At 42.0% G+C, this 17,493-nt stretch overlaps 1 protein-coding gene and 1 pseudogene across 10 annotated transcripts in view; one reads left to right on the plus strand and one right to left on the minus strand.

The window, feature by feature from the left end:
• Window positions 1–11,572: 11,572 nt before the first annotated feature.
• Window positions 11,573–12,031, minus strand: LOC115645153 (annotated as a pseudogene).
• Window positions 12,032–12,797: 766 nt separating this feature from the next.
• Window positions 12,798–17,493, plus strand: part of ATXN1 (ataxin 1) — a 303,257-nt gene continuing 298,561 nt past the window's right edge. For 3 of the 10 annotated variants that reach the window (XM_030552464.1, XM_030552461.1, XM_030552468.1), the window contains exons 1-2: window positions 12,798–12,883; window positions 14,302–14,361. The gene's annotated coding sequence lies outside the window, so the exon portion shown is untranslated. The other 7 variants (XM_030552462.1, XM_030552467.1, XM_030552466.1 and 4 more) reach the window with 7 other exon arrangements.

Raw genomic sequence — 17,493 nt, forward strand, 5'->3', positions numbered from 1 at the left:
ACAAAGGGACTTTGAGTGGTAGGAACATGGACAGAGAGTAACAAGATGTGATTCAGCTTGAAGATGTGCAGGTTAATACATGTAAAGAAAAGTCACCTGAAACACAGATGTTCTCTGGGAGGGAGGAACCTGGAAAGTCTAATGCAGAAAGAAACCCAGGAGTCAGAGTGGACAAGAAGTCAGATATGAGTTTGCAAAGTTGTATAGCAGTACAAAAAGCCATATTTTGAGATGTGTATACAGATGCATCATATCACAGATCAGAAGGTAACAGTTCCTCTTTATGCATCTATTGTGTTCACTTCTGGGCACATTATTGCCAGCGAGATCTTGACAAATCGGGAAGTGTTCAGAGAGGTTCAACAAAAAATAACCTCCCTCCTAGCAAGCTAAGCTTGGCTATAATGTGAGGCTGGAACATAAGTGTATAGATATCTGAGGGGCGTAAGCACTAAGACCCTGATTCAACAAGAACATGCCTAACTTTAAGTACATGAGTCATCACAATAAAGAGAATGGGACAACTCAAATGCTTAAAGTGCATAATCATGTGCCTAAACTTGCTGAACTGTGGCCCAAGGAAGGGGAGGATTTAGTTAATGTGGTACAAAGATGCATATGTACGAGAAATGAGATGTAAGTAGGAAAACAAAAATTCAGACAAAATGTCAGGAAAGCCCAATGGCAGTGGTAGATGCCATACCACTTGGGATTTTCAGAACTGAAGTGAACATAAAAGCTCTTGGTTTGATAGGGGAGTAGACTGGAGGGGGTTGCCAGTTGGAGAGCTTGTTTGTATGTGTTGCTTTAAAAAAAAAATTAGACCACTATTAAGCCATATGTTCGTCTTTATTTTAAGTTAAAAATCTTATGCTTTGCCTTCGGCGTGTGAAATTGTTGCTGTCATAAACAGATAGTTAAGGGTTAATAGAAAAGGAGTACTTTGGTCTCTTATGACTGTAAAGGGTTAACAAGATCAGTGAGCCTGGCTGTCACCTGACCAGAGGACCAATCAGGGGACAGGATACTTTCAAATCTTGAGGGAGGGAAGTTTTGTGTGTGCTGTTAGTTTTTGGTGCTTGTTCTCTCTGGGTTCTGAGAGTGACCAGACATGCAATCAGGTTTCTCTTCAATCTCCCTGATACAGGTTCTTATAGATTCAAAATAGTAAGTACTAGGTGATAAGGTGAGTAGGCTTATGTTTGTTTTCTTTATTTGCAAATGTGTATTTGGCTGGAAGGAGTTCAAATTTGTATTTTGCTGAAAGGATTTTAATTTGTACTTCTATACTTAGGCTGGGAGGGTATTCCCAGTGTCTATACCTGAAAGACCCTGTGACATATTCCATCTTAAATTTACAAAGATAATTTTTACTGATTTTTCTTTCTTTAATTAAAAGCTTTTCTTGTTTAAGAACCTGACTGTTTTTTTTATTCTGGTGAGACCCCGGGGACTGGGTCTGGATCCACCAGGGAATTGGTGGGGAGAAAGGAGGGAAGGGGGAGAGAGAGGTTAATTTTCTCTCTGTGTTAGGATTACTTTCTCTCTCAGGGAGAGTCTGGGAGGGGGAGAGAGAAGAATGGGGGAAGGTGGATTTTCCTCTCTGTTTTAAGATTCAAGGAGTTTGAATCACTGTGATCTTCCAGGATAACCCAGGGAGGGGAAGCCTGGGAGAGGCAATGGTGAGGGAAAGGGTTTACTTTCCTTGTGTTAAGATCCACAGGGACTGGGTCTTGGGGGTCCCCAGGAAAGGTTTTGGGGGGATCGGAGTGTACCAGGCACTGGAATTCCTGGTTGGTGGCAGCGCTACAGGTTCTAAGCTGGTAATTGAGCTTAGAGGAATTCATGCTGGTACCCCATCTTTTGGACGCTAAGGTTCAGAGTGGGGAATTGTACCATGACAGTTGCCCTGCAGTATCCTTTGTTAAACTAGGGGAAAAAGATGAAGTTCTGTATTTATATGTTGTGGATATGTTGTACAGCGCTTTGAAAACGTTAATCTTGCAGCTTCCCTTTGAGACAGGCAGGTAAATATTACTAAACTTATTTTACAGATGGGAAAACGGAAGGAGAAAGGTTGAGTGACAAGCCTAAAGCTCCGAGAGTGGGACAGAGTGGGTCTGGACTGTGATTAGAACCCTGGGGGTTCCTGATTCCCAGTCCTGGGTCTATCTGTCCATACGTCCATCCCATAACTGTGTCTCAGAACTGGATTAGACCTCCCTCCCCAGTCAACATGCCAGTTTGAATGTGAGCTTGTGCTGTGACAGATCAACATTCATCTCTCAAGAAGTCATATTCCACATAGAGTAGAAATAAAGCTGAGATAACTATTAGAAAATATGAGCTCTATTTCTTTAAATCCAGCAGTGAGTACTAGCTAGTACCACTAACATGTGAAGCATGGTCATTAGTCTAGAATAAACAGAGCCCTTGGAGGTGCAGGGGGATGGGAATGTGAGCTGTGAAACAACTGTTGTGTGGAACCACCTTGAATGTGACGTTTTAAGATGTAAAAGAGGAATAGGGTAAGCAACCCCCCCTCTCTTGCAATGGTTTATCCAAAGCAGTAATTATAATCCCAGATGGATTTAGGGAATATACAATGGACATGACATGAGAGATTGTTATAGATGCTGAGGGACTGCCTCTCTCCCTGGGCCATGCTGCCATAGCTGTGATCAGAAGGGGCACTCGAGCTGGATCCCCTTGGCTATAAAAGGGCAGCAGTCACTAGCAGGATCCTCTCTGTGAAAACTCCACCCACCCTGGGACTTCCTCCTCCCCTTGGTCTGAAATAGCCCCAATTTGCAGATTTTCTTGGCCTGCTGCAAAAAACACCTGCTTGAGAGAATTTTAGAGATGATGAGGATGGTAGTGGTGTTTCTATAGGTGCCTGGCTGAGTTCTTGTTGAAATGGTTGCTTTAACACTGCTGAGATTGTACTGTATTATTAAGTGCTAGAATGCATATTGGATAGGCATATTTTTATTATTTTAAATCCAAATGGGTCAATGAATAAAATAAATAGCCTATGAGGATAAGCATGGGAGCAGTAAGTTCAAAGTAACCTGAAAGATATAACTGGGGAACTCCAGCAAGACAAAGATGGGTGGAGGAAGGAGACACAAGATACCTGATACGGGAAGGGAATGGTGCCTGCCTTCAGATCAGAGGTTGGGGGTGGGAAGGGATAGCTCAGTGGTTTGAGCATTGGCCTGCTAAACCCAGGATTGTGAGTTCCCTCCTTGAGGGGGCCATCTGGGGCAGAAATCAGTGCTTGGTCCTGCTAATGAAGGCAGGGGGCTGGGCTCAATGACCTTTCAAGGTCCCTTCCAGTTCTAGGAGATTGGCATATCTCCAACCAGAGATTGTGTCTCTGACATGCTGATCTTCTAAAGCAGACAGAGAGAACAGGGGAAGCTGAAGAAATGATGGGCACTCTCATAGACTTTAAGGTCAGAAGTGGCCATCATGATCATCTACTCTGACCTCCTGCACATTGCAGGCCACAGAACCTCACCCACCCACTCCTGGAATAGATCCAGAGCCTCTGGCAGAGTTACAGGAGATCTAGTGACTCAAATTAGTTCAAAACTAGTTTAGGGCTTGTCTACACATAGTTACTGTAGAATAACTAGGCTGCTTTAAATTCACACCCTGCCTTAGTTCTGAATAGCTTTTCTGAGTAAACAAACTCTTAAGCTTTTACAGAACTTCAGACTGGGTCTGTTTTACATATAATTTCTATTGTTTTAATAGGACTTCCTGTCTCTTTTCTTGATACATCTTGTTTTACTATAAACCAGGCTGGTTTAAACTGTTTGGCAACTTCACTCAGACCACACAGAAGTGAAAAAAATCTGCAACCTCTAAGGGGAGGGAATGACATTGGGGTGGCTGGAGTCTGCTACATGCAGGATTCTTCATCAAAGAGTCCAGACTAAAGGGTTCTCTCTTCCACTAGCTGTGCTACTGTCAGGGTTGTGATCCTGGTGTTACATGAGAAATTCGACCCTGGCTGAGAACCAAGCTTAAATGGGTAAGGTGATATGTTCACCCCACATTTATATTTGTGAAGGTTGAGCCCTGATTTAATTTTTTGTTTCTGTAGCCCTCATACTGGCTACTCCTATGGGTCTGGTGGCAGCAGATTTATGTTATATTATACCTGTTGGGAATGAAAATGGCATATTCATATCTGTATAAATGATTCCTATGTTCTGACCTTTCTGGTTTTCAGCACGCTACACATTGCTTGTTCTGTTTGACAACGCGTCAAAAAGATAGGCACAAAATAGAAATGGGCCTGGACTACAACTGGTGTGGAACTCTCTCTAAGGCAAAAGCCCAGATCTCCATGTTCTGACTGAATTTGGTAAACTTTAATTCTGGATTTGGATGTGAACTTCACAGCATGGGCCCATGATTAATTCAAAAAATTAAAATTAGAAGTGTCTATAGTAAGGTTTAGAAACTGGTGTTTGTGCATATGTTGAAATGTTTCGCAACAAAAAATATCATCAGGATTTCTAGTATATGGACAAAATGTGCATATGTGGCAGTTGGCTTGACACAGTGGAGCATAACTCTGAAGGTCTCTTAGGTCAATGATCCATGAAGTTGGAAGGATTTGTTCAGCAGACCAGAACTGCTCTTTTGGAACCATTATGGTCTATTATGGCAAAAATCCACACTTTCAAAGTACTAGATCTCAGACAGGTGAACTGTACCTTGTTTTCCCCAAAATCAATATGCTTATCAAAACATGTACAGCATTTACTAGGCAGACTGTAACCAACTTTAGAGCCCACGTGTACTGCACACCAATAAAATATGTTAAAAAATGTTGTTATTTCCCAATCCTAATATCACATAGCTAGCTGCTAATCTAATCTGTCTAGAGTAGACCAGCTCACTAGTAACCAACAGAAAAACAGGCAAGAGAATTCGCAGATAAAAACTTCTGTTCACATGGTATGATTTGATGAGAAGGTGCTACATGTCTCAGGAGAAGGACCTGAGAGCCCTTACCTCTAGCTGAAATCAGTGATAGCTGACTGTCCCCAGCACTTTCCAGGGGATGATCAGTACCCTGCAGTCTTCCAAAGTCCCTTGTGTAAATTTAAGTGACTATTAATTTCTTGCTAACATGCTGGCTCGACAGTTCTGGAAGCTAAAATAATAATTTCCACAGAACAGGTACGGCAAGCTTCCCCACTCTGTCTTCCCAATGTACTTTAACCCCATTACAGAGAGTCTACTTCAAGGGATAAGAAGGTAGTTTAATTTCCATTAGTTCCTTGACCTTTTTGCTGAGACTGCCAACAGTGTCAGTTGTATAGAGTGTTGCTGTAGCTATGTCGGTCCCAGGATATTAGACAGACAAGGTGGGTGAAGTAATATCTGAGGAAGAGCTCTGTGTTGCTTGAAAGCTTGTCTCTCTCTCCGACAGAAGTTGGTCCCATAAAAGATATTACCTCACCCACTTTGTCTAATGGTGTCAGTTATGTTACATGGATACCTTTCCACTAGGAACTGGACTGAGATCATCAACTCGCCTCACGTAGGACGTAGTGTCTAATTACAGCTCACTAGGGGATTGATCCTGCAAAGTGCTCAGTGCCTCCTCAGAGACACTGAGTATCCTCAATTGACCCTCACTCCTATTGACTTCAGAGGGAGCTGAACATGCTCAGCACCTTGCTGAGTCAAGATCCTAGGCTGGATTTGAAGTGGCATCTTGGCTTTGGAAGGCTACATCTCCATGGCCTTTAATAGGAGCTGATGACACACACCACCTCTGAGGAGGCACTCATAACTTTTCATATATTGTCATAGATTTTAAGGTCAGAAGGGCCCAATGTGCTCATCTAGTGTGACCTGCTGCATAACACAAGCCATAGAACATCACCCAGCAATTCCTACATCAGTTCCAAAGACTTGCCTGAACTAGACCATATTCTTTAGAGAGACCAGTCTAGATTTAAAAACTTCTAGGGATGGATAATTTACTGATTTCCTATGGCAAATTGTTCCAGTGGTTAATTATCCTCCGTGTTTAAAAAAAAAAGAAAAGAAAAAGAAAGAAACCTTATTTCCAGTTATAAGTTTGCTACCTTCATTTTAGGCCCAATGAAGCTAGTGTTTGGGGGAATGGAGTGTGGGGGGTGAATGAGACTTGATAGCTTGCTTTAAAACTGAGAGAAATAAGAATGAAACATTCTTGTACCTAAATATTCCATCACACACATGTGGAATGACTTATTGTTCAGAGACCTCCACAATACCTAGGCTCATTGGGTAAGGTAAAGAATGACAGCCTTAACTCTGAATTTCCTTGCTTTGGGCTTCAATGAGTCTTGCCTGTGAAGGACTTCAGGATTTACACCATACTTTTCTCTTTGAATAGTATTGTAGTACTACACATTTGCTTACTGATTTATGAATGCTATGCTCTCAATTCAATGTTAATTTGAGATGCTTTTGCCAGTGTTGGTTCTCTATGACTTGGAATTGAATATTTTGCCATCTGAAAAAAGTCATTTAGTGCTCTGGAGAAAAAATAATCAGTATTTGAGTTCCGACAGGAAATAAGTTTAGGGTTTATCCTAATGCTCAATAAAATAAATATTTTAGTCATATTTTATGATGCTCCAAGTAAAGTAAAGGAACATATTTTAAATATTTGATTGTTTAGGTGAGCTACATATTTAGCTTCCTTGAGGGAAAATTAATTGGCCATCTCTAATCTAAATTATGATTTGTTAAAGCTGCTAAAATAACTCAGATCAACTACATATGTCTGTGCAAGAATAATAAAATTACTTTAGCAAAAATTATCTGAATGCAAGAGGGATAAAAATAGACAGGAGGTGGATTGGACAGTCAGCATATTATGAGTTGGAATAAAAACATCTTACTTAAGCCAAAAACATGGCAACCAATATTTTCTGTTATAAAAATATTTGAGATGAATTTAAGGATTTTTTTATGAAAGCTGTCTGAAATTGAAATGAATAGCAGAAGTTCTCAGTTTATTCACAAACCAGTAATATTATCTAAAGGTTGCACAAACCCTAAACCTTGTATCGACCAATGCCAACACACCTTTGCTCTTATTCAGAACTCCATTTTTGCCATAGGGTGAGAATGATTGTGTGTTTATGCTCTCCCATACTAACCTCCACTTTGATCATGCCTATCACCTGAAGCAAAAGTGTGTGACAGCTCTGTGAAGTAGATTACTACTGTCCACTAGAGGCTGTAATGAGACTAACAAAACGTCATTTTATGACAGACCTAAAATTTAGACTCTGATGAGGGCTGGTCCACACTAGGGGGGGGAAATCGATCTTAGATACGCAACTTCAGCTATGTGAATAACGTAGCTGAAGTCGAATATCTAAGATCGGATTACTCACCCGTCCACACCGCGCCGGATCGATGTTCGCGGCTCTCTGTGTCGATTCCGGAACTCCGTTGGGATTGATGGAGTTCCGGAATCGATATAAGCGTGCTTGGGGATCGATATATCGCGTCTAGATTAGACGCGATATATCGATCCCCGAGCAATCGATTTTAACCCGCCGATACGGCGGGTAGTCTGGATGTGGCCTAATAATCAATAATTTTAAACTTAAAGATGTGCTGAGTGTGAAGAATAATCACTTATCTACTTCTCTGGAAGGAGCTGAAATAACTTGTGCATGTTTGAATTTTAAAAACTATATTTAAAAAAATCCAGTCATCTTATGCCTCTCATTTTCCCATTTGTCATTATTAGATGTGTAAAATATATACTGTAGATGACACATTATAACAAGCATGTTGAAACAGGGTTTTTTCTGGGCACTGTGTATCTTGTATATCAAACTGATTAATATCCTCCAGTCATGAATGAATTCAGTAGGAAGTCATATCATCTGTAGCATATCATAAGCAGTAAATAAAATACCTGATGTCAGTTCAGATGTAGGCTATTCTGTAGTATATAGGTTCTTATACTGCACTCATCCCCTCAGTATCTGAGCATCTTTCAGTAGTGCATTAAGCAATGTGACTAACATCTATTGCAAGTTTCTTCTCTCATCCTCTTCCCAGAGGCAGAAGTGTGTGCAACACAGTGTTTTTGTTTTGGAATCTTTAATATATATATATATATGCACTCACTTGCTGCTATGTTTATGTGAGAGAGGCAAACTCAGGGAAGTGTGCCTTACATTTAGAGTGGAGGGTGGTGAGGCTTGTGATGGTCCTTAGTTATTGGGGGAGTTCATTCCACAGTCTTTGACCAGCCCCTGAGAAAGCGCTGACTACTGCACAGACAAAACTCTGTTTCCTACACTGACTATAGAAAGTTCCACTGTGCCAGAGGAGCAAAGTTGTCCACTCAGTCTTCATCCTGAAGCTGTTAATGTTCATTTTCTGAAGCAAATGACTCCGCGTCTCTTGAGGATGAGTTCTGCACTTCTTACTCTATCAAAACTCCCAGCTGAGGTCGATAGGGCATTTTGCCTGAATAAAGACTGAAGGATTAATCGGGCCTTTTGTGCCAGTTGTCTGGAAAAGGTCACATTATGTCCCCGCCTCCCAGCTCCTCTGCATTAATTAAGGGTTCTTGTACTTCGTGGCAACTTGGACCTGTGCTCTGTGGCAAAGTTCCTGGTCGCTGAGGAAGCTGCAAATTCTGCTGCATCTTTTTTTAATGTAACTGTGTAATCCATTAAATATAATAATGAATAATATGATCAGTGCAGTAGCTTATTTATGTTAGCATTAAAATTAGTTTATTTTAAGCTGTCTTCCTATTTTTTAGTTTTGGTATGCTAAAGGTTTTTGTGATGACAGCTTATAAGTGCCCCAGAGAATTTGTCAGAAGATGGTGAAGGAACAGGAGTTAAATAAGGAACTGTTGGAATTTCTGCCACCTGGCAGTTTGGATTTGTGGCACCTTCCAAAGCCTGCTTTAAGGCTGTCTGCAGATTCAGGAAGACAACATAATTTATGCATCAATCCATGAGGGCTAGAAATATAGAGAGAGATTTAAAAGCTTAGGTTCTGTAGCACAATTCTGCAGCAAAGTTTCTACAGCAAACTCTATAGCCAAATAATAGAGGTATACACAGGGCTCTCATGTTTATCTGCTACAAAGAAGAAGGTTGCCCTGAGCTTGCTTCAGCATGAACATGGCTTCTTTTTCTCTGCGTGTGCCACACCTGTTGGCAAGATGAACATAGAAAGAGATTCCTTTCTACTGAGGTAACATCCTGAACTAGAGAAATAAAAATGGTAATGGGGGAATGCAGCATATTCAAAACTGTGCCCAGATGAAGGGGTTGAAGTGTCACTAGAGGCAGTGCTTAAAGTGAGTGTATGGGACTAGGGATTGCAAGGGGTTGCAGACCCAGCCAAAAAAAAAAAATTGTTCTAATCAAATCAGGTCACTGAGGGGTGCATTTTAAGCACGGTTCTTGCCAAAGCTGCTGCTCCCAGATTATAATAGACCTCCCCCACCCCATTTTTTCAGACCACTTTAAGAACTGACTAGAGGTTTTACTTGATTTTCAGTAATCCACACTCCCTCTCTTTGATTCAATCAATGAATCTTGCATTAGCGGGGTGAGGATGATGTTGATGTCTGCTTGGCTGCTGCTGTTGCAGATTCACTACTTTGAGGTGCTGAGTTGCATGTCTCTCCAAATGTCTTGGCCTGTTGCTGTTTCCTTTCCCCAAAGCACTCATAAAACAGAAAATGTCATCAGATTACATGCGATGGAACCTTAACTAAAGTTTTAGTCATTGTAATAATAAAGAATTTCATGTGTTATAAAGCTATGCTATATACAGTATATGCTATTGTATTGCCTATTGATCAAAACTGCTGACTTGTACAATGTTATTACTACATTCTTTTCAGCTATTATAGTATAATTATGCAACATATTTATTTTTATAAGGAATTACCTTGCAGATCCGTCCACAGAAACTGACAGTTTAGAGTCGTGATTTTTTTTTTTGTGCATGTAGCCACTAAGATTATAGAAACACTTCACCAACACATGGGGTGTGTCTACACTAGAAAACTGCCATATTGTAACTTGCCCTGGTGTGAGGGAACTGGTGCAAGTTGCAGCACTGCAGAGTGTCAACACTAGTCACCCTATTTTGGATACAAGCAGTGCTCAGGGTCCACGCACAGCACTCCCTACAAGCATTGCATGGCCTGTGGATTATTGCACCTATTCCACAATGCCCAGCACAGCTGTGCATGTGCATAATGTCAGTTTTGGGGTTGCCCCATTGCCCACTTTGAATGGTTTTGTTCTGCATTAGAAGCTGCCTTGTGCATGTTGTAACCCTGGTATTGAAACCCACTGGTAAGTGTGTTACTAGTCTCCATCTGTGCTGATCCAGAGATGAAATGAGTTGTTATCCAAGGCTGTTTAAGGTAGTCTACCACCCTAAGCAACATGTCAACGTGCCACCTTCCACATCACTCAAATTTGGCCAGACGCCCCTCCATCATGATGGAGGAGCAGCCAGGCCAAATCTGAGCAAGTGGCATTGCACCCTGGCATATAGGGTCACAGCACCACTCAGGCTTGGCCCAGTCACCTCGTCATCATGACAGCGGGCTACCAGGTCAGATCTGCCACCCTAGGCAGGTGCCTAGCTTGCCTGTATCTAGAGAGGCCTTTGGTTTGTATACCTCCAGCTAGAGAGCTTTATCTCAAACTGTATCAGCTCATGCCTTTGGTTCAATCCCCAGTGTGTCAGCTAAGAGAGAAGCTCTCACATTATGCCCTCATGTGTGCTGATGCCCAAGCAGAGAGTCAGTAGCTCCTTTAGGACCCCACTGCCTTGCCAGTGGGCTTAGTGTATATTACAACAAAAACACACACACACACACAGCCCTGCTGCCATTGAAGGTGTGGAACTTGATTTTATGAATTTCTTCAATAACTTTTTTAGTTTTAATTTTGCTATTCAGTTCCTTTCTTGTTAACTGAAGTTTCTTTCTCTTGTGTTTTTCTCTAGGAATCCAGCCTAGGGGTCAGCGGAGAGGACATTCTTTTTGACTCTTGCATCTAAATGTGTTACTCCCCACACACCCCAACCTATGGTAATGGAGCCCTTGAGTCCTGTGTAATTTTTTCAGGAGGATAGAACTGGGCAACAAGCGGAGGCCAGAGTATCATGGAGAGGTACAGTACCAGAGGGGTAGCCGTGTTAGTCTGGTTTTGTAAAAAGCAACAAAGAGTCCTGTGACACCTTATAGACTAACAGATATATTGGAGCATAAGCTTTCGTGGGTAAATACCCACTTCCTCAGACCAAGAGAGGAGAGGTAAGTTGCTCTACTTTGGGGAATAAATAGCTGGGAGAGGTTCAGCTTCAGAATAAGTGTAATTGGCACAGTGCATATCATGGAGTCCGGAAAGGTGGTCAACACCCAAAGGTATCTGTTTATACAAGGTCCAAATCTATTTGCTGCCTTGCTGTTTAATAAGGGATCTGAGTAAAGGTCATTTGGGACTTGATTTTTTTTTTTTTTTTAGGGCAGGAGCATTTTTCTTTATTTACATATAGAAAACATTTTCCCGAAGCATCATTTACTTCAGAGGAATGAACCTAGATGAGTGGGTGGCACCAATACCAGGTCTGCCATGTTTCACTGGCCTGTAAGTGATGGAAAACTTGCCCGGGTAGTGGCCAATCATCTTGGGCTTGATTTCCACCTGGTTGAAGGTTTTGCTGTTGTATATGCCAACCATGCTGCCCACCATCTCGAGGAGGATGATCATGTCGTGCAGGTGAGTTTTGACTACCTCTGGCTTCTCCATGGGAGGAGTCTCCTTCTTTGCCTTATGAAGGTGCTTCATGAGCGAATGCTGCTTACGATGCAGGCTGCGGTTCAGACTGCGAGCACTGTACAGCTGCATCAGCTGCTCGTAGGACATATCGAGGAGCTGATCCAGATCGACACCTTTAGGTGAATTTCCTAAAGGTAAGTTTCTTCTGTTCGACTTCCACCTAGGTGGTAGGCACCTTTTGCCAAGAAACTCAAATAGGAGTTGAGGATTTGTCCCTGGAAGACTAATACTAATTAGGAAAACAATCCCCTCAAGGCCTCATGGTGAAAGAGTGAGTGGCAGATCTTCAGGAGTTCCCTAAATTAGCACTCCGCCATTTCCAAAGGACAGCAGGCATCCCTAGCCGGCTCTCTTCTATTAAACAAGTGAATCTCTTGGTCACCTTCATTACTGTTTGCAGAGCGCTTTGAGATCCCGAAGATTGGCGTCTTTAGAGAAGCTCAGCGGATGATCAGTGTTGTTTTAATTGTGCTTTTGAGGGCAAACATTGCCTTTTGAAGTGGGGGAAGAAACACCAACAAACCCCACCGCATTTCCCCCGCCCCTCCCCTTTCTTCCTGTAACTGGGCAGAAGCCGTGTAAAGGGTTAAGAGTGGCTTGGCCCGGCTCTGTGGTGCGTATGCAATAATCTGTGTGGCTCTCTTGGCCGCCTGCCAAAGTGTTGCCGTGCCGCCGCCTCCTCCTCTCCTCCCTTCCCCCGTCCCTTTTGCATGAAGTAGGATCCTTGAGCTGTTGCAGAGGCAGCCAACTGCTCCATATTTGGCTTCTATTACACATTTACATACTGGAGAGAGAGGAGCGGGGGAGAGAGAGCGCTGTACCGCAGACATCATTTCTACTACAGTGGTGGAGACATCCAGGACCTGTGTCACTGCAGGGGGAAAGAGAGAGAGAGACAGAGAGAAAAAAGGCAACCAACATAACCCCCCCGCCCCAAGCCCTGTGATCAGCTAGCAAGACAGCGTGTGAGTCTCTCTCTCTGCCCTCACCTCCCTTGACACTTGGCAGTAAGTGGCTTTTTATTCCTTCGCTGCTTTTTGCTTCCCCGGCTTCTGTTTTCCTTTCGATTGAAAACCTCCAGCGCTTTCCAGCTGGAGAAACACCGTGGGGGACTGGACGGGCCACCCCACAGCCTTCCTGCAGCCCAGCCCGGGAGCCCAGCCCTGGGAAGGCTGGAGGCCAGAAAATGGCTTTGCGATCCTGGGGGGAGCTGGAGGGACATTGGGGGGTGGCTGGAATTCGTTGCACTCTGTGCATGCAAGAAATGTCTTCCGGGGGAGAAGGAGGCAGGGGAAAGGAGGGGGTACAGGCAAGGAGACAGCTGTAGCCCCTGTGTCTGGGTTGCTTTCACTCCCTTGCTCCCCCCCGCCCCCAACTGGGAGGAGAGAGGACGCGTGTGTGTGTGTGTGTGTGTGTGCGCGCGCGCTGGGGAGGGGTGGCGTTTTCACACTCGCTCTGCTGCTGCCGGGCTCTGCCTGTGGCTGCCCCTGGTGCATTAGCTGGCGCGGAGGCAAGTGAGAGCGGCTGGAGTTTTGCACGACAGCGGGTTTGTGCGGGCTGCGGCGGGGAGGGCTTTGCCGCCGGCAGGGCCAGCCCGTGCTGGGCTGTGTAGTACGGGCTGGGTCAGAGTGGCTGCCGGAGGGGTGAATGAAGCGAGGAGGAGGGGGAAGAGGCGGCGCTGGGACGGGGAATGCGCTCAGCCCCGGACCCACTACGCTGTGCTCACGGCCCAGGCCGGCTGGAGACACCAGCTGGCGCTTCCAGCAGTGAGTGAGGAGGGCTAGTGCCGAGGGTAAGGGAGGCCTGGGTGTCCCGTTTTCCCCCTTCACACTGTCTGCAGAGCCTCTCCTGCTTTCACCCTCCTCCAGTCCCTGCCAGGGAGAGAGAGCTGCGGCTGGCTAAAAGCAAAGAGACCATTTAGCTTCAGGGGGGATTAGCAACAGCCTCTGGTGCTAAAGAATTGATGTGAATATCCTTGGATATAGCAATATTTTTTCCTCTACATTTCTGATTGTGTCTGGGGCTGCTGTATTCTCTTTAATTTATGCTGCAGGTAGGCATTGGTCTCCTGACTCTGAGCTCCCCTTGTTTGGGTTGTTTTTTAAATAAAACACAGTAACAGAATAATCATTTGTTTAGTACGTACAAACCAATCAAGGAATATAATAATTTCTGAGACTATTAGAGATTAACCTAAAATTTGTTAGAAAACATTGACTCCTTCAGTAGTGGTGGTGGTGATGATGATGATGATGATAATAAAAAGACGGGATTGGGAACTGTTTCCATGCTATTGAAGGTGGGGGAAATTACTGAAGAGTAATAATAGAAAGAAAAGAAGTCCGAAGCCGATTATATAATGTACTATGTGGATAAGAAGAACGCCAAGCTATTTTTATTTTGTTTACCGTGTGCTGTGCAATAGGGACTCCAAACTGCATCTTTCCTCTGTGATCCTGGACTCCAGATACCATTAGCAAAAATTGTAAGCATTCCTTATTATGTCCCAGAAATTAACATAATGATGTAAATAGATGTTTCTTACAAATATTCTTTATGTACAAATAAGGAATTGTGAATGTGGATTACCTTAGTTTTTGAAACATTTTATGTTTCATATGATAAAGAAATGCATATTTCATAATGCAAGTTATATTTAATATTTAATGATCATTGTTATATATGTTATGCAGTATTGGTTAGTTACATGTCAGATGTGTTTAGGCATAGCCAGTTACTTTGCTGACATGTTAGAGAAGTCAATGTCTTTTCATTTTAGCTTCTGATGTAACCTTCAGTTAAGGGAAAATTCAGATTTCATATTAATGTAGCTCTGTTTGTTTGGGTGGTGAAGACAGTTCAGTTTTATAGCTCTGTGGAGCAAGGGTTATGAATGAGGGAGAGATAATTGAGAGTGACAGAAAAAAATACCTCACTATAGTTATTTTTGAGATGCTGCAAGATACCTTTTAACAGTAAGTTATGATTTTATAGTATTGCCCTCCAATTTGTTCATGAAAATGGCCCAATATTTTTCAGGCAGCAATTCTTTTAAATGGATGGCTTTAATCTCATCATCGTTTATAGAAGGCAAAGGTTCATAGGTTCTCTTCAACTCTGTCTGTCTGTCTCTCGTCATGTAGATACATGTCAGTGCTATAGGTTTTCAGTGCACTTACTCTAGCCCTGATCAGTCATGTAATTAGATCAGGCTGCCATGGTAACAGACAGTATTCATCGTCCATTCAGGTGTGTTTGTCTTGTGACTGGGCTACCTCAAGTGGCGTATGTACAGTATTTATGTTGGACAGACTGTGCAGCTCACTTCTATGTCTTCTTGGAGAATATTTAAGCATATTATGACATTTCCTAACCACTGAACTTTTATGAAAGATACTTCTGAGCTGTTACAGCCCTGGACTGTCAGATTTTACATGTGTGCAGAGTATGCAAATATATTTAGTTAGCTAATGAAATCGTTCTACCAGTTCCACCCGTGTTTATTGTTAATGAATCAACAAATGTTTTGTTAATTTTTAAAAGTCTTTCCCAAGCATATCTGAAAGCTTCTTTTGCAATCTGGTGCTTTTGATTTGTTGGGTGTTTAACCATTTGAAGGCTGAAATCATATGTATGAAGTTGTGAAAATGTCACTATTAAAAGAGTTAATATTGTAGGCCCCAAACCTGCCATAATATACGTGTTGCTAAACTTTACATGCTCTGATTAATATAATTTAAGTCGCTGATAATTCACATTATCATTATTACTGAACGGATAGTGAATTAAGTTAACCATGTCCATAATTCTTAGTAGGCTCAGAGCCTCGGATATGTTTTATTTGGTAATTGAATTTACAATTTCACCTTGCAAAAATGTAGGGTGTACATATACTGTAATAAAACCAACTAAAAACCCAAGGCTATTTTATCTGTAACAGACTCAATACTGGTTAGTTTGTTTCTGATAACAGTAAGCTCTTTCACATTTGTTTTCATTCTACTTTAGAAGATATTTTTTTCATCATCGCATACAGTTGAAGGCCTTTTGCTTCAACGTTTATAATACATTTTTCTCCAGTGTAAAAAGTGCACTTTAAGAATATGAAGAGCTTCAGGTTGTTTACTGCGATTTAAGAATACATTTAACTGAGGAATATTTTTGTCTTTAATGTCCATGTTTGAATACTACACTATTATATTCGTCTCTTAAGAAATAATATATATATTTTTAAAAAATGGGCCAAATGTGGCTCTCTTTTGTACTGGTGTAAACCTGGAGTGATTCCAGTGGCACACATTCAAAGTACTGGAGCTCAGAATCTGTCCTGTTGTGTGTAACCATTAAGTCTTTATTACACCTTTTTTAGGCAAAACTGCTGTTGACTGGAGTGGGAGTTTTGTCTGAGTGAGGACTTCAGAACGGTGCTGGAGGAGCTGAATTCACCATTTGCATAAGTGGCTAACATCTCCATTCATGTTTCTCCCAGTTACATCAGTGGTGAATTTAGACCTCTGGCTTTAATGGCTTGATTCTGAGCAGTGACGTGTACGCACAATTCCCAAGGTTCAGTACGCCACACCTCTCAGGATCAGGCCCTTAACTGCTGGAGCTTAATTGTATCAAAAAAATATAATAATAAAACAGGCATTTTAATCTCGTGTTGAAGTACGAGCCTGGAGAAGGTAACAAGAGGAGTAATGCCTGTCTGTGGGTCAAATCTTGCACTACCTGCCAGCTCACAATCCCAGCTGCAGTGTAACTGAGCCTGCAGGTTTCTGTCTGTCTGCCAAGCAGAGGAATTTCTTGTCATGGGGAAGTTCATGAACAGTTTCTCACTCTAAGTGCAACTCTTTAATGCACTGGCAGATTCGGGCTTTTCTTTTCTTTTTTTTTTTTCTTTTTTCTTTTTCTGTGTGTGTAAAATAAGGGTGTTGTATCATCATCTTTGTACAACATTCATCAGTCATTTTGGTTTTGGGCAAGGTATGGCGGGGATTAGGAAAATGGGACTGGAGAAAATCAAATAACCATACAAACTGACTCCTGCCGTTTGTACGATCCTTTGTACTGCATCATGCTTCTTATACAAATTGCTTATAATGTGGCTCACAGCATTGCAGAGTAAGTATTTTTAAAAATGCGTTATGTGAACTTGTGAAAAATAATTTTCCCCCTGGATTTCAATGTAAAAAAGCTTGACAAAAATGGTGTGATTTTTAAAGGATCTTTTAAAACAAGCCTGAATTTCCTTTGCCTCCAAGAAAAAAAGCAGTTTTTGTAATCTATCCAATAACCTTGTTTCATCTTGATTTTTTAAAAAATAGACCGTTAAATGCAGCCAATTGAAAAGCATCTAATTACTTGAAATATGAAAATAGTTTATATTAGTAATATATCTAGAGAATCAAAACTCAGGACCTGATCCTCCTCCCACTGAAATTCAATGACAAAACTCTCATTAACTTCAAACGGAGCAGGAGTAACCCACTATGTTTGTATTGCTATTCATATAGTATAATTCTTCTGCTGTGGTCTGCGAATAGGTGTAGTAACAAGGTATATTTTGGTTTAAAAAATGTATATAAAAATGGCATATGTGGTTTGAAATGTACCC

This window comes from Gopherus evgoodei, chromosome 2 (assembly GCF_007399415.2).
Source record: "Gopherus evgoodei ecotype Sinaloan lineage chromosome 2, rGopEvg1_v1.p, whole genome shotgun sequence".
In the NCBI taxonomy this organism is placed as follows: Eukaryota; Metazoa; Chordata; order Testudines; family Testudinidae; genus Gopherus; species Gopherus evgoodei.